The sequence below is a fragment of the Moschus berezovskii genome, chromosome 17, assembly GCF_049115385.1.
Source record: "Moschus berezovskii isolate FMDL1 chromosome 17, NW_MosBer_1.0, whole genome shotgun sequence".
NCBI classification, from domain to species: Eukaryota; Metazoa; Chordata; class Mammalia; order Artiodactyla; family Moschidae; genus Moschus; species Moschus berezovskii.
In genome coordinates, this window is record NC_142476.1 from 48,789,268 (window position 1) to 48,802,907 (window position 13,640).

General features: G+C 39.7%; 1 protein-coding gene and 1 non-coding gene across 8 annotated transcripts in view; one reads left to right on the forward strand and one right to left on the reverse strand.

Moving 5' to 3' along the window:
* Nucleotides 1-13,640, forward strand: part of KIF1B (kinesin family member 1B) — a 154,637-nt gene that overhangs the window by 14,615 nt on the left and 126,382 nt on the right. The gene's annotated exons all lie outside the window — the stretch shown is intronic.
* On the reverse strand, nucleotides 483-588 carry LOC129551853 (U6 spliceosomal RNA). The gene has a single exon (XR_008685162.1). It is a non-coding gene; the product is annotated as a U6 spliceosomal RNA (small nuclear RNA).

Here is a 13,640-nt window from a genome sequence, read left to right on the forward strand (position 1 = left end):
TTTAAGGTAAGAACACTTGAGATCTACTCTCTCAGCAAATTTTACATAAACATCATTAACCATAGTCACCATGATGCACTTTAGGTCTCCAGAACTTTGTACCCTTCGATCAATGTCTCCTTTTCTCCCACAGCTCCCAGCCATCATTCTCTATTACTGTGAGTTTGCCTTATATATATGCACACACACACACATACATATTCCCCGTATACAACTTTGAACTTTCTTTTGCTAACACGTTTCTGAACTTGTTAACTAGAACTTACAACATTCTGTTTTTTGAAAAAGGGTCGCATGTTGGAGTCTAAACTGCTGTACCATTGTTTGTGTTTACGTTTCCTTGTCAGTTGTGCCAGTGATTCTGTGAATTATATCCTGTGAATAATTGTGAAAGAAAGATGCAGAATTCAGTATTGTTCTCTGACTAATGTTATATTCTTAAATGTCACTCATCGAAGCTATGTTCTTATTTCTATTTCATTTTAAGAATTAAGTTTTACACAGTATATAACTAAATCCTTGCACAGGGCCTTGCTAACCTTCTCCATATCATTCTGGTTTTAGTATAGGTGCTGCTGAAATGAGCACATTAAATTCTGATTATTGTACCTCTTGTTTCTTTCTGAAAAATGCATTTATTTATAACTTAGTATGGAGGCATTTTTGACTGTTGGTGTTGCCTCTAAATGTCCTAGTATGTATCACAAGTTCTTTTAAAGGGTGGACATTAGGAAATCCTGGATCAGGAGCCAGAATTTATTTCAAAAAGGTCTACTTTTCTCTAATCAGTTTTGCATACCGACTATCCAGGAGAAATCCCCAGTGTCATGGAGATGGAGTTTCATTCATGGGTGGGATGTTGGTACTTTCTTTGTAGAGTTGGAAATCTTACTAAAAATTTTAAGTGGAAAGTGAGTATTAAAAGACCGTATGCATGAATGCAAAAGTCATATAATAAAGGAAAATGCTTACTAGCACAAGTAATAACACTAATGTTTTTCCTTGATGAGTAATCATTTTAGAATGCCCACATCTTAAATGGATTATGTTTCTAGTTTTGTCAAGGTCAAATAGCATTAGCTAATTTCCCCCCAATTTTTATTTTTTTGTGTGAATAGGTGGGACATTCACAGGGAATGAATTTCAAAAAGTACGAACAGTGTACAGTGCAATGTTCCTCTTACCCCGTCACATAGGCAACTTCGTCACATAGGCAACTTCCAGAGGTAACTTCAAGGGGAGATTTCCTTTGAGAGATGATTTAATTAGTAGCAGATGTAATAATAACTTTTCTTTCAGTCTTGACTGCATTGTAAACACACAAATAAAACTTCATATTTGTATCTTGTCAAAATTGTTTTTTTTGTTGATGATATGCTAAGTACTAAATAGATATAAAAATGCTAATCTATTGACTGTTCAGGAGTATGTAGCAAAATTAAAATTTTCTGTAGTTCTGGATAATTACGTGAAATGGATTTGGGTCCACTTGATTTTCTTTGCTTTATTTTTTGATCATCTAGGTTAAAAACCTCACTGAGTTTCAGTTCAGTTCAATCGCTCAGTTGTGTCCGACTCTTTGCGACCCCATGAACTGCAGCATGCCAGGCCTCCCTGTCCATCACCAACTCCTGGAGTTCACTCAGACTCATGTCCATTAAGTCGGTGATGCCATCCAGCCACCTCATCCTCTGTCGTCCCCTTCTCTTCCTGCCCCCAATCCCTCCCAGCATCAGAGTCTTTTCCAATGAGTCAACTCTTCACATGAGGTGGCCAAAGTATTGGAGTTTCAGCTTTAGCATCAGTCCTTCCAATGAACACCCAGGACTGATCTCCTTTAAAATGAACTAGTTGGATCTCCTTGCAGTCCAAGGGACTCTCAAGAGTCTTCTCCAACACCACAGTTCAGAAGCATCAATTCCTTGGCGCTCAACTTTCTTCACAGTCTAACTCTCACATCCATACATGACCACTGACTGGAAAAACCATAGCCTTGACTGGATGGACCTTGGTTGGCAAAGTAATGTCTCTGCTTTTTAATATGCTATCTAGGTTGGTCATAACTTTCCTTCCAAGGAATAAGCGTCTTTTAATTTCATGACTGCAATCAGCATCCACAGTGATTTTGGAGCCCCAAAAAACAAAGTCTGACACTGTTTCCACTGTTTCCCCATCTGTTTCCCATGAAGTGATGGGACCAGATGCCATGATCTTAGTTTTCTGAATGTTGAGCTTTAATCTAACTTTTTCACTCTCCTCTTTCATTTTCATCAGGCGGCTTTTTAGTTCCTCTTCATCGCTAATAAGAAAGGTATTAGTCTTCTTTGTATCTAAGAAATATGGCTGCCCTTTTTACTTTATTATTTTGATTGTATAGACAATAATGTTAGTTTGGGGGAATAAGGTAAAATTACCCAAATACTGATTACTCTGGATGAAAGATTTCAAGTGTTTTCACTGGTAGATTGCAAACTGAAGAAGGAAATAAGATTCCTAGTTGAACATTTTCTAAGGATAGGGCCATAAATTTTGGAGTTTTGTTTACTCGTTCTTGTTTGTTTCCCACAAAGATATCTCCAGAATTATTGAAAATATTTGTTTTTTGATGAAATATTCAAGAATAAATGCCTAGTTTTTATTAAAAGTAATTAATATGGTTAGAATAGACCTGGGGAAAAAAAAGTAGACCTGGGCATATTCTAGTCCTATGAAAACCAGCCTTTGGACCAGCTTAAACACCATACTGAACTACCAATGGTTTTTCCATCACATTTTGTCCACATCCTTTATCGACAGCAGTCTGAGTGGCTCTGCTCTGCCTTGCACTTTCTTTTCCTCTTTAACCCATTAAGCATGTATGTGTGCTCACTCAGTCATGTCCGACTCTTTGCGACCCCATGGAGCCCTGCCAGGCTCCTCTGTCAATGGAATTTTCCTGGCAAGAAGTACTGGAGTGGGTTGCCATTCCTACTGTAAGAGAATCTTCCCCACCCAGGAATCTAACCTGTGTCTCCTGAGTCTCCTGCATTAGCCAGTGGATTCTTCACCACTGTGCCACCTGAGAAGCTCCTGTAACACATTGCCTCTTTACATTTAAACATTCTCCAGGAGAAGTTTGTGACTTTTAAAACAATATTAGTCTCCTGAAACAAAAATCCCTCATTAGCCTTAGAAAAAGTAGTGTTAGTTTTCTAGCTGAATGCTTTGTCATGGTTCAGTAAGTTTGGGGTAATTTTGGTTCCTCTGAGAGGTGTTTGTTCTTCGAAAGCTAATTCACTAATTGTATCAGAGACATTTTCCTCTAGAATTTTTGGTGTTTTTCAGTTTTCTACTGTTTTCTATTTTTTTTTCCCCTGCAATTTTTTATTGCATTTTCTTAATAATTTGACTAATACGTAATCCAGGTAACTTCTGAGTGAGAGATTTTATGTGAGCCAATTTGTTACATTTAGAAAGTATTAATGGCTTGTTTTTTTTTTTTTTAAATTGGGCTTAACATTGGGAGAGAGCATGGATTTAGAACCTCAAATTGTTGCAAAAAATGAAATGAATTTGCTATAGCCACATGTGTTAGCTGCATTAAAAGACTGCTATGCTGGCAAGCTGGCCTGGACTGCTGCTCACGGGGATTAAAGCTGATTGTAGATGGAATGTAGTGGAATGTTCCTGCCATAAGGTCTCTTATGAAAAAGTAGAAGAGGGTGAAGAGTACTTTAGGGAATGTGCTAGAGTTGAAAACTGAGTAGTGGCAGTTTTATTCAAGCACTTTCTGGTCTCAGAGTGTTTTCCATGGCACAGATAAATGTTACTGCCTTGACATTTTGAAGACTAGAGTGCATAAAAATAGCTTTGTTTAATAATACCCCGTTATATTTTAAGTTTCTCCCACTTTGGAAGCATTTTTTTATTGTCTAATTACTTTAAAAAAGGAAAATGGGAGAAAATTAATGCTCTTACTGCTCACTTTTATGGTTAGATTATGTTTGTAAATCTGGAGACTTTGAAACTGCATAAATTCCCCTCTGATCTTTGGCTTTGTTTTTAACCATAATAGTCTGTCTCCAGCCCTTTGGTAATTCTCCTTCACATTTTTATTAATCTTCCTGAGTCTAGGGTCTTTTATTTATTTTTTCCCTAGGCCCAGGTATTAAGGTAGGATAAAAGAAATCTTGGTTTTTTGTTTTTTCCTGCTGATTACTTAAATTGTACATTTTAAAAGGCTTTTTCATTCATACATGTGCATTTCTAAGCCACATGCTACACATCACAACTGGTACAGAGAATGACTTCATGTCCATTAATGGAAATCTGGAATGGGGGAAGGGCTGGGACAAAAGGGAGCTTGGAAAGGAAGACTTTTGAAAGGAATTCTTAAAAATTTGTATGCTTTTTCTGGCATAAATTAATATAACTGCACGAAAATAAATGGGACTTGCCTGGTTAGTTAGTTAGTCCAGCAGTTAGTTAAGACTCCGTGCTGTCAGCACAGGGGGCCTGGGTTTGATTCCTGGCCAGGGAATGAGATCAGCTTGGGTAGCAGTGGCATTCAACTTTTAAAAAAATTCTGACATGATTCCAGACTTGCGCTAGGCTCCTCCTCACCAAGGGGGACAGCCACACTCTTTCTCTCTGGGTGTGCATCTCTGCCTTGCTTCTTAACTGAGGAAACCACTTCTCTGTGTGCTCTCCCACTAGTTGTTGTGGTGTGTCTCTAATAAGAGACTTTGTGCCTGTAAAAAAAAAAAGAGAAAAGACTTGAAGCTATAGCAGTGACCTTTCATTGTGTGTGTTTGGGATGGAAAAATAAAGGTGCCCCTGAAATGGTATTATATTTACTCTGTTGGAGTTGATTGAAACACAGTTTTGCCTTTCAGAATGACTTTTGGAATGAGTTGATAAAGGGAAGGTCCAGGTGGTGCACTGTCCGTTGCCTTCTCACAGTTCTATTTGGTATTCAGTGATTTCTCATATGGCAACTTACTAAGCTGACTTTTTGGAATGTATTCCTGTTTCTCAGGTTTTTCTTATACTGGATAAAGTTTATGGCCTTAAGGAAGGGCATTAGATTGCACCCTCTACTAAATGAGATTAATTTTTCTGTAACTTAGTGAGCACATTTTTTTTTTCTTTTTAATTGGAGAATAATTGCTTTATAATGTTGTGTTGGTTTCTGCCATACATCAGCATGAATCAGCCATAGATATGCATGTCTCCTCTTTCTTGAACCTTCCTTCTACCTCCCCGCTTCATACCGCCCCTCTAAGTTGTCACAGAGCACCAAGTTGAGCTCACTGTGTTATACAGAAACTTCCCACTAGCTATCTATTTTACCTGATGCTGGGAAAAATTGAGGGCAAGAGGAGAAGGGGATGACAGACAATGGGATGGTTAGATAGCAACATTGACTCAATGGACATGCGTTTGAGCAAACTCAGGGAGATAATGATGGACAGAGAAGCCTGGCATGCTGCAAGTTCATGGGGTTGAAAAGAGTTGGACATAACTTAGTGACTGAACAACAACAGATGTATATGTTTCAGTCCTACTCTCTCGGTTTACCCCACCCACTCCATCCCCCTCTGTGTCTGCAAGTCTGTTCTCTATGTCTGTGTCTCTATTCCTGCGCTGCAGATAGGTTCATTGGTGCCATATTTCTAGATTCCATATGTATGCATTAATATACGATACTTATTTTTCTCTTTCTGACTTACTTCATTCTGTATGGAACTTCCCTTGTGGCTCATCTGGTAAAGAATCCACCTGCAATGCGGGAGACCTGGGTTCAGTACCTGGGTTGAGAAGATCCCTTGGAGAAGGGAAAGGCTACCCAATCTAGTATTCTGGCCTGGAGAATTCCACGGACTGTATAGTCCATGAGGTCGCGAAGAGTCAGACGTGACTGAGCGACTTTCACTTTCTTTCTTTCTTTTCACTGTGTATGACAGGCTCTAGGTTTATCCATCTCAGTAGAACTGATTCAGATTTGTTCTTTTATGTTTTGTTGTTGTTTAGTCTCTAAGTTGTGTCTGACTCTTTGAAAGCCTATGGACTGTCGCCTGCTAAGTTCCTCAGTTTATGGGCTTTCCCAGGCAAAAATACTGGAGTTTGTTGCCATTCCCTTCTCTAGGGGTTCTTCACCACCCAGCGGTCAAACCTGGGTCTCCTGCATTGCAGGCAGATTCTTTACTCTCTGAGCCACCAGGGAAGCTCTATATAGTCAGCAAGAATAAGACTGGGAGCTGATAGAGGCTCAGATCAGGAACTCCTTATTGCAAAATTTAGGCTTAAATTGTAGGAAGTAGGGAAAAACACTGGACCATTCAGGTATGACCTAAATCAAATCTCTTATGATTATGCAGTAGAAGTGACAAATAGATTTAAGGGATTAAATCTAATAGAGTGCCTGAAGAACTGTGGACGGAGGTTCATAACATTGTACAAGAAGTGATGACCAAAACCATCCCAAAGAAAAAGAAATGCAAGAAGGCAAAATGGCTGTCTGAGGCGGCCTTACAAATTGCTGAGAAAAGAAGGGAAGCAAAAGGCAAAGGAGAAAAGGAAAGATATAGCCAATTGAATGTAGAGTTCCAGAGAATAGCAAGGAGAGACATGGAAGCCCTCTTAAGTGAACAGTGCAAAGAAATAGAGGAAAACAATAGAATGGGAAAGACTAGAGATCTCTTCAAGAAGATTGGAGATACCAAGGGAACATTTCATGCAGAGGTGGGCACAGTAAAGGGCAGAAACAATAAGGACCTAATAGAAGCAGAATATATTAAGAAGAGGTGGCAAAAATACACAGAACTGTATTAAAAAGGTCTTAATGACCTGAATACCACCATGGTGTGGTCACTCACTTAGAGCCAGACATCTTGGAGTGTGAAGTCAAGTGGGCCTTAGGAAGCATTACTACAAACAAAGCTAGTGGAAGTGATGGAATTCCAGCTGAGCTTTTTCAGGTTCTAAAAGATGATACCGTTAAAATGCTATACTACTATGTCAGCAAATTTGGAAAACTCAACAGTGGCCACAGGACTGAAAAAGGTCAGTTTTCATTCCAATCCCAAAGAATGCAGTGTTAAAACTGCTGTACAATTGTGTTCATTTGACATGCTAGCAAGGTAATGCTCAAAATCCTTCAAGCTAGGCTTCAACAGTATGTGAACTGAGAAATTCCATATGTACAAGCTGGATTTAGAAAAGGCAGAAGAACCAGAGATCAAATTGCCAACATCTGTTGGATCATAGAAAAAGCAAGGGAATTCCAGAAAAACATCTACTTCTGCTTCATTGACTACACTAAAGCTTTTGACTGTGTGGATCACAACAAACTGGGAATAATTCTTAAAGAGATGGGAAGACGAGGCCTCCTTACCTGCCTCCCGAGAAACCTGTGTGCATGTCAAGAAGCAGCAATTAGAACTGGACATGGAACAATGGACTGATTCAAAATTGGGAAAGGAATTCATCGAGGCTGTATATTGTCACCCTGCTTATTTAATTTTTAGGCAGAGTACATCGTGCGAAATGCTGGACTGGATGAATCCCAAGCTGGAATCAAGATTGCTGGGAGAAATATCGACAACCGCAGATATGCACCCTAATGGCAGATGATACCACCCTAATGGCAGAAATCGAAGAGGAATAAAAGAACCTCTTAATGAAGGCGAAAGAGGAGAGTGAAAAAGCTGGCTGGAAACTCAACATTCAAAAAAATAAGATCATGGCATCCAGTGCTATCACTTCATGCCAAATAGATGGAGAAAAAGTGGAAACAGTGGTAGATTTTATTTTCTTTGGCTCTGAAAATCACTGTGGATGGTGACTGCATCCACAAAATTAAAAGATGCTTATTATAATTCAACTATTCTTCAATAAAGGATATATATTATGGGGAAAAAAAGGTACTTGCTCCTTGGAAGAAAAGCTATGACAAGCCTAGACATTGTATTAAAAAGCAGAGACATCACTTTGCTGACAAAGGTCCATATAGTCAAAGCTATGGTTTTTCCAGTAGTCATATACTAATGTGTCAGTTGGACCAGAAAGAAGGCTGAGTGCTGAAGAATTGGTGCTTTTGAACTGTAGTGCTGGAGAAGATTCTTGAGAGTCTCCTGGACAGCATGGAGATCAAACCAGTCCTACAGGAAATCAACCCTGAATATGCCTTGGAAGGACTGAAGCTGAAGCTGAAACTCCAGTACTTTGGCCACCTGATATGAAGAGCTGACTCACTGGAAAAGACCCTGATGCTGGGAAGGATTGAAGGTAGGAGGAGAAGGGGACGACAGAGGATGAGATGGTTGGATAGTACCATCGACTCAATGAGCATGAGTTTGAGCAAACTCTGGGAGTTAGTGAAGGACAGGGAAGCCTGGCGTGCTGCAGTGCATGGGGTCACAAAGAGTCGGACACAACTGAGCAACTGAACAAAAACAAAACACTTTTAAACATGATATAGCATTTAAAAATTTTTTGTTTATTTATTTTTTATGCTATGCTCTCTTCAGTGCTGCTTGGGCTTTTCTCTAGTTTTGGCATTGGGGGGCTTCTCTCTAGTTGCGGTGCTCCGGTGCTCGGGCTTCTATTGTTGCAGAGCACAGGCTCCAGGGCGCTCGAACTTCAGTTACTGCAGCACATAGACTCAGTAGTTGTGGTTCCCAGGCTCTAGTGCACAGGCTCAATATTTGTGGCGCATGGGCTTAGTTTCTCTGCAACATGTGGGATGTTCCCAGATCAGAGATCTAACCCATATCTCCTGAATTGGCAGGCAATCCTTTACCACTGAGCCACCAGGGAAGCCCCGTCAGATTGTTTTTTGTGGTTGCTTTTGGTACCTAAATTGTATTTGATGGGAATATACATTTAAAGGCAGAAACAGTTGAGCCTGTCATTAAAGGAGGAGGCCGTTGGTATTATATATTTGGAATTGCTTTTTATTATAATGTATAATTCATAGTTCTTTAATTATCTAAATAAGTTGTTTTCACATCTAGATTGTGAAACAGCAAAGAGGGAAGACTGAAAAAAATCTTGTAGGAAACCTGCTGCTTTGCATTTTGCTATTCTAGTCTTTTGAGGTTGTCTTGATTAAATCCAGACTATACTTCAGGTGGCCTTTTTATATGCATTTGTTGCTTTTTTCAAAGGGGAAAACAGCCATGCCCAGTTTTGTTGTTGTTGTTTTTAATGCCTTCTTTGTGATTCTTGAGAGATACTTTGGAGGGTTTTTTTTTTTTTAAGTTCATTTTTGAAAGTCTGTGCCAACATGAAGTGCTTATTGCTTTTGGTAGCTGCCCAGTGAAGTGTGAAGCACTGCAGTAAAAGCTAGGAAGTCCAGAGCATGGTTAGAGAGACTGAGAAAGGAAGGGGCTGCTGCTGCCTGTCATCTCATGTGCCAGGTTGGTTTCTGGAGGTTTAATTTTTGGTCATTTATCAACAACGTGTTTATTTTATGAAAAAACATTTCTAGTGGGGTAAGAACTGTTCTTGGCTGTACTGTGTAAAGATGAGTGCTTTGTACAATAGGTGGTAAGAAAAAGAAATATGAAATTAGGTCCTTGAGAGCTTCTGTGGGAATTGAGATTTTTGTTATTCAGCAAGCATAGGCTGGGAGGCAACTAGGAGCCCAGAGTGTGTTTAGTCTGAGAGTTAAGTGATCAAAGCATTGTGGTTACCTTTATGAGGTTTTAGGAGAGAGATCTGAATAATTGAGGGGCAGGGCCAGGAAAAATAGAGAATGTCTGGGAAGCCTCTTTTGTTTTGGCAGAACAGAAAACTGTAGGGCCAAAATTAGCAGAAGCTGTACAAATGAGGAAATGATTTAACTACAGTTACTGTTTCCCTGTGACATTGTTCAGGTCTGATTCCAGAGTTCCTTTTGTAGCTGTGAATAAAATGGAGAAGGCAAAACTGTGCAGGGGAAAACAAAAGCAACTTTTATTTTTTAAATTGCCTTTTACTGGGGGAAAAACCACCACGATTACCAGTTAACACAATAATAAACACTTAATCTGTGCCAGCCAAAATTAGGCCCTTACAGACTAACTCATTTAATTATCAGAACAGTCCTATGGCAGATATTCTTATTTTCCCCATATCACAGATGAGGGCATGAATTCTGGGTAACTTGCCTGAGGTCTCACATCTGGGACTGAGAGAAATAGAAAATGAACTAGTGCTGTCTGACTCCAGAACCCTCATTTTTTTTCTTTTAATTGAAGTATCGTTCATTTGCCAACATCTACTGAATCATAGAAAAAGCAAGGGAATTCCAGGAAAACATCTACTTCTACTTCATTGACTACGCTAAAGCCTTTGTGTGGATCACAGCAAACTGTGGAAAATTCTTAAAAGAGATGGGAATACCAGATCACCTTACCTGCCTCCTGAGAAACATGTATTCAGGTCAAGAAGCAACAGTTAGAACTGGACAAGGAACAACAGACTGGTTCCAAATTGGGAAAGGAGTATGACAGGGCTGTATGTTGTCACCCTGCTTATTTAACCTACATGCAGAGTACATCATGAGAAATGCTGGGCTGGATGAAGCACAAGCTGGAATCAAGATTGCCAGGAGAAATGTCAGTAACCTCAAGTGCAGATGACACCACCTTAATGACAGAAAGTGAAGAGCAACTAAAGAACCTCTTGATGAAGGTGAAAGAGGAGAGTGAAAAAGCTGACTTGAAACTCAACATTCAAAAAACTAAGATCATGGCATCTGGTCCTATCACTTCATGGCAAATAGATGGGGAAACAGTAGAAGCAATGACAGACTTTATTTTCTTGGGCTCCCAAATCACGGCAGACGCACTGCGGATGGAGACTGCTGCCATGAAATTGAAAGGTTTTTGCTGTTTGAAAGAAAAGCTATGACAAACCTAGACAGTGTATTAAAAAGCAGAGACATCACTTTGCTGACAAAGGTCCATATAGTCAAAGTTATGGTTTTTCCAGTAGTCATGAATGAATGTGAGAGTTGGACTGTAAAGAAGGCTGAGCGCCGAAGAATTGATGCTTTTGAACTGTGTGCTGGAGAAGACTCCTGAGAGTCCCTTGGATTGCAAGGAGGTCCAACCAGTCAATCCTAAAGAAAATCAGCTCTGAATATTCGTTGGAAGTACTGATACTGAAGCTGAAGCTCCAATACTTTGACCATCTGATGCGAAGAGCCAACTCATTGGAAAAGACCCTGATGCTGGGAAAGTCTGATGGCAAGAGAAGGGAGCGACAGAGGATAAGATGGTTGGATAGCATCACTGACTTAGTGGATATGAGTTTGAGCAAACTCTGGGAGAAAGGGAAGGATAGGGCATCCTGGAGTGCTGCAGTCCATGGGGTCACAGAGTCCAATACAACTGAGCGACTTAACAGCAGCATAGTTGATTTACAATGTCAGTTTCTGGTGTACAGCAAAGTGATTCTGATATATATATATATTTTATTATATCTATTTCTTTTCCATTATGATTTATTGCTGCTACTGCTGCTGCTGCTAAGTCACTTCAGTCGTGTCCGACTCTGTGTGACCCCATAGACGGAAGCCCACCAGGCTCCCCCGTCCCTGGGATTCTCCAGGCAAGAACACTGGAGTGGATTGCCATTTCCTTCTCCAATGTGTGAAAGTGGAAAGTGAAAAGTGCAAGTGAAGTCGCTCAGTCATGTCCGACCCTTAGCGACCCCACGGACTGCAGCCTACCAGGCTCCTCCATCCATGGGATTTTCTAGGCAATAGTACTGGAGTGGCTTGCCATTATTACAGGACATTAAATAGAGTTCCCAGTGCTCTGTAGGACCTTGTTGTTCATCTACTTTTATATATAGTGGTTTGTATTTACTAATCCTGAGCTTCTAATTTATGCCTCTTCTACCCTCTTTTCCCCTTTGGTAAACATAAGTTTGTTTTCCACGTCTCTTGAGTCTGTTTCTGTTTTGTAACTATGTTCACTTGTGTCATATTTTAGATTCCACACATAAGTGCTATCATATGATATTTGTGTTTCTCTTTCTGACTTACTTTTTAATACTCTGAGATTGAGTATATAGTTGACCCTTGAATATCAAGGGTGTTAGGGTGGCGACCCTCTGCAGTTTAAAATCTGCCTATAATCTGTAGTTGACCCTTTGTATCCGTGGTTTGCATCCATGGATTTAACCAACCCTAGATTGTGTAGTAATGTGTATTTACTATTGAAAACAATCCACATGTAAGTGGACCCATGCATTTCAGACCTGTGTTGTTCAAGGGTCAGCTATGTAGTAAACACATACAGTACATTTATCCTATCTTACAAGATTTAGAATCTAATTTTGTTGTTTTAAATGATTAGGAAGCTTTATGATTGTTGGTCTTTTGCTCAAATCTACTTTATGGTAATATACTTTATACCATTTTAATATATTTTGAAAATACACTGTTCTGAGTTGGGAAGAAGCTGCTTATGGGGTTTAGTTTTATGGTTTTGGATATAAATTTAGGAAAAACTGCCGTATTTCTTAAATTTGGATATAGAAAGCTTTTGGAAATATAAGTTGGTGCTGAAGATGTCACTGGGATTTTTAACAAGCTCAAAACATGCTGTTTTAGAAAAGTTAAAGTTACACTGTTGCCACAGTGATATGTTAATTGTAGTCGCAGGCAAAATCTTTAATAGTTTGCCAACAACAGTGTAATTGCTACATAGAGACTTTGAGATATTAGATAAACAAATTTATTGTGGAGAATAAAAGGGCTTTTTGAGTACAACTCTTGTTTTGACTGCCTTGTTTTCTAGGACTTAGTAATTAAAACATTATTTCTGCATCTTGATGCTGAACTAACAAAGTTGGAAAGAAGGCAAGGGAAAAAAGGGGGTTAATCTGGGGGACTTAGCAGTCTTTGGCAACCCACTCCAGTGTTCTTGCCTGGAGAATCCCATGGACGGGGTAGCCTGGTGGGCTGCCGTCTATGGAGTCGCACAGAGTTGGACACGACTGAAGTGACTTAGCAGTAGCAGCAGCAGCAGCAGTCTTTTAAAAGCTAATCTTGACTTGAAGGGACTCCAAGAAAGAGAAGATGGTCTTATGGTTCACCAATAAACTAAAACCTATAGAACATTTTATAGAAATCATTTTAAAGGCATTTCCATTTATCTTGGATAAGGGTCTTCAGGCCTTTACATGAAAGATGCTATCCTGTTCACTCTTCTCTAGGTCTCCTAAGGTAAGGGAAATCAGCAGGAAGAAAAAAAGTTTGAAGACTAAAGGTATGAAAGTTGCAGGGGAGGATAAATAAATGTGAAGTAATCTACCCTGTGGACTTGGGGAAGATACAGTCAAATCAGACCTTCAGTTCTAAGGCTGCCTTTCTGATTTATGAAGGGAGACTTAAGAAAACAGCCTTGAAGCCAGGTGAGATGTGGATGGTGATGGAAGCCAACGCCCAGAGGTGAGGATGAGCAGAGTGAGTTATGGGGACGTGAGTAGATCACCTGAACAAAAAAGACTCTTCTTCTGGGGAGTCTAGAAGATGGTTATGATGGTAAACACTAATGACAGTAGCTAACATAGCCTGACTTCCTTTGTCTCTTGTCTCTCAGGATCCTGTGCTCTCCTGATTGCCTGCCTTCCTCACAGGCTATTCTCTTCTCTTACCTTAT